We start from the raw sequence: 3,750 nt of genomic DNA on the forward strand, positions 1-3,750 counted from the left end.
AGTTATTGTTTTTTTTTTGTGGGGGGGGGGGGGGGGGGAGGGAGGGGAAGTCAAGGATATTCTTACCTCTTCTTCTTGCTGATAATGAGTAAACTCTGTAACCAGAGGGTCAGAGCCCCAAATTCAACCTGCTGTGTCCTTTGTTATTGCAAAATCAGAGTTATAGACCATACTGATAGGCAGCCCAGGTACAGAAACCTGCTCCCAGCAAAAGGCTGTATTTTAATTTTCAGGTCCCTTTATCTGCACCATCCTCTGGACAGTTCCCAACTGGATCCACTGCAGACTATTCAGAGGACAGATCAGCACTTAGGTCATAGCCATTTGGTGCGTCACTTTAAAGTACACCCACTTGTCACACACAATGGACTACAAAACTACCTAGCAAACACAAGCACCAGCTCTCCACTCCCACTGAACCTTGTCACAATCTCTTGAAAGTTGTACATCTTCTCCATCTGGTTGGTTAGAACTGCCTACCTGACAAGCACTGCTGAAGGCATCTCTGCTGCTGGCAAAGCTCTGTAGTTCCATGGGCAACCACACGGAGCTACAGCTCACTGCTGCCAGAAGAGGGAAGTCTTACTCCCTTCTCCCTACGCCCACACTGCTCTTTCCTTCTGCTGATAAACCCAGCCTTATGTTCCTACACATCACTGACAAGGTGACTTTTTATAATTGTTACTCACTGGACTAGCAGAAAGTTATCTCCGATTTTTTTTCTTCCTGCTCTTTTAGTGAATCAAATCGGGTCACAGAAGGAAGACTGAATGACTACCTTGTACTCTCTCTGCAATCAGCAAAAGCCTCTTGTAATCCTCCTTACGGGTATGGCTTTAAGACTTAATTTTTAATAGCCTTCCCAACCATAGTGGACTGAGGAGCAAACAAAAAATGCTGACCACAACATTCAGATTGGAGCTGGGACTGTACCCTGAGCTCGTACAGCACCAAGTACTGTGGAGTCCTGGTCAAGACTGCAGCTCTTCAGCACTACAGATACAGCACAAACATAGGTCCACTGCAGCGTGACAACTCAAGCTAGTCATAGGCTCTCTAGTCACCCACATGTTCATAATAAATACTAATGCCTGTGCCAGGCCAAGTACATGGTCCGTATCATTCAGACACCGCAGTGGCTGCCAGCATCACTGGTACCTTACACTGATGTTATGAGCACCAAAGATGTTTGTCCACCACACTCCATGGGATATCACTTCCCAAAATTATTCTGGACTGAAAAAATAGTCAAGAGTACAGAAAATTTTGTCAAGGCCTTTTGTCGGCAACTGGCTATAAGACTGAAGCGATATCATGGCCCAGCTACTTTCAGGAATAAACTTCCCCAAATTCAGCCATAACATTATATTTCTCATTTCCCTCATCCAAACATCAGGAAGGTATTCATTCTTACCCTACTTCTCAGGGCATAGCATTGAACCAACATTTGTTGTACCTATTTTCAATGTGCAAACAAAGCCTGCCTCCTTCTCTGTACAAGAGGTGGCTAAGTGACTTGCCCTAGTGCCAGGGTTGATTTGGGGGACAAAGGCAGAAGAAATCCAGGAATTCTTACTCATACATTAATTCATACTCTGAACCAAAGCACCCAACTTAGATTATTTACCTATAAGTATTTGTAACAAGATTATTTGTGACCAGTTAATAAGGTAAGGGTGGCTCCTCCTAAACTGGAGGTCTGCACAGGAGTAAATATTAATCCTGTGCCTACAGTTCTCTCAAAGAGATCATGATCAACCCAATCCTTTCCCCTGCAACAGAACCAGTTCTCACCTCAGAACCAACGTATACAGCTTCCTTATCATTTAGCTCCTTATACCATAGGTTTGTTTTTAAACTTCGATATGAGTTCACAGGATGACTATCTTACTGAAGCATAAATAATTCTTAACACCTGCATTTAAGAGGAAGGATATTACAAATAACTTTTTTCAACCACAGCAAAGACCTACTATCTCCTCTCTTTAGCTCTTCATAAAGACCAATTTATTGCTTTTTGGGCACAAGGGACACACAGAAAAGCTCTGTGGAAGGAACACACATTAGAAGGACTGTCAGCAGCAGCTTCCCTCCCCCACGTTAGTTTTAAATACCTTAAACACATTCAGGCCTGGGCAGAATCTAGGCATAGATCCTTTCCTCTTCCAGCTCACCAGATAGCTCATACTGCAGCTTCATCAAGGGGTTTCCCCTTCCCACCACAGCGTGCAAGTGCCTTTATCGTTGCCTCAAACTACCTCTGCCCATAACACAGGGAGCTGGAGAAAACAAATTAAGCTGTTTATGCTGCTGTGCTTGCCTATCAGCTACCATGAATGTCAAGGGAAAGCCAGCAAGGAAAAAAATCATTCTGGTAGTAACCTCGCAATTAAGAGGAATACATTTATAGAGGCACTAAAAGTAGCAGGTGACTGTCCCCTCAGGAGAGAGGTGCTAGCATTTGTAGTGCTTCCGCTGTGCTCTTCACAACCCTACCAGTTTCACCCTGTACTCACTCAGTGGCTATTTTACAAGTAATTAGAGAGCCTATGGCTTTTTCAGTTTTTAATATTTAATTCCCTCCCCGCAAGTTCTCTCCCCAGCAGTCCAGCTACCCTTTGAGCTGAATTACTGCTCTTTCTCAAGGCCCCTTCCCCTCCCCAGGAGGTGAGGCCATGGCTCATTACTTCAAGTTCAGATTGCTTGTGCTTAGAAAATTGGTGCCTGCCTGCAAACTTTTCAGGGCTTTTCCTAAGGAGAGTGATTTTCCACCTGAGCCTTCAGGCAGGGACAGAAAGCTGCTATTCCCAAGAGCCACGCTTACTTCAGCACACACCATGAATCCTATGTGGAAAGAGAGGGGCATCACTACAGAGGTGAGAGGATTACACCTTTGAACAGCCTGGGTCCTTCTTCATGGGACGCACCACAAAGCAAGAGTGGGAATCTGAACCTGTCTCTGGAGGAATCCCACAAACATCACTTTCTTGACCCTTTTTGTATATGCATATGGCTGCTGAACCAGGACAACAGAGACAAAGTAATTACAGCACACAGCCGATAATGCAGCTCACCGCCACACACCCCTGCACCAAAGCAGCACAGTGCCAGGAGACTGACTTGGTACCAAGGGGCAGAAGTAATTCCCTGCTTCATTCACCTCCCTAGGGCTGCACACAGTGAGGAGGGACACCCAGCTCCCTCCTTGTTCACTACTCCCCCACACTTTACCCTCTAGTCTGGGTCTATTTCTTCCCACTGCCTTCAGGGCAGTTAATCCAGCCCCAATGCCTCACTCCACAGCCCCTGTACCACTGCCTTAGGATTTTAAACTCAACTCAGCAGATTTACCTCACATTCCTCCAAAACAAAAAGATGAAACCCAGACCCACACCACAGGCAGGGCTACCTCCTCCTCCCCAGTACCTCACAGACTCCTTCCTCCACCAGCTCACAAACTGTGAGCCATAAACCAAATCATATTTACCAGCACTTCATCCTAGCCTTTTACCCACATACCTTTCTAGAGCACAGCTCCTGAAATTGCCTCTCTTGCCTTAAAGAATCACTCATTTAAGGAAGGGGGGTAGTGAACCTCCCCCTCGCAGCTGGGCTCCTCATTAATGGTGGCTCTGCCATGCCAGCTGCAGCTAGTCACACTGACTGCTCCCAGCCCCGGGGGCTGCTGTGCTCCCAGCAATGTTGGTGGGCTCTCAGGGGCTGAAGGAAACGTTTGGAGGAGCTCACAGC

This window comes from Aptenodytes forsteri, unplaced genomic scaffold, assembly GCF_000699145.1.
Source record: "Aptenodytes forsteri isolate BGI_AS27 unplaced genomic scaffold, ASM69914v1 Scaffold15, whole genome shotgun sequence".
NCBI lineage: Eukaryota > Metazoa > Chordata > Aves > Sphenisciformes > Spheniscidae > Aptenodytes > Aptenodytes forsteri.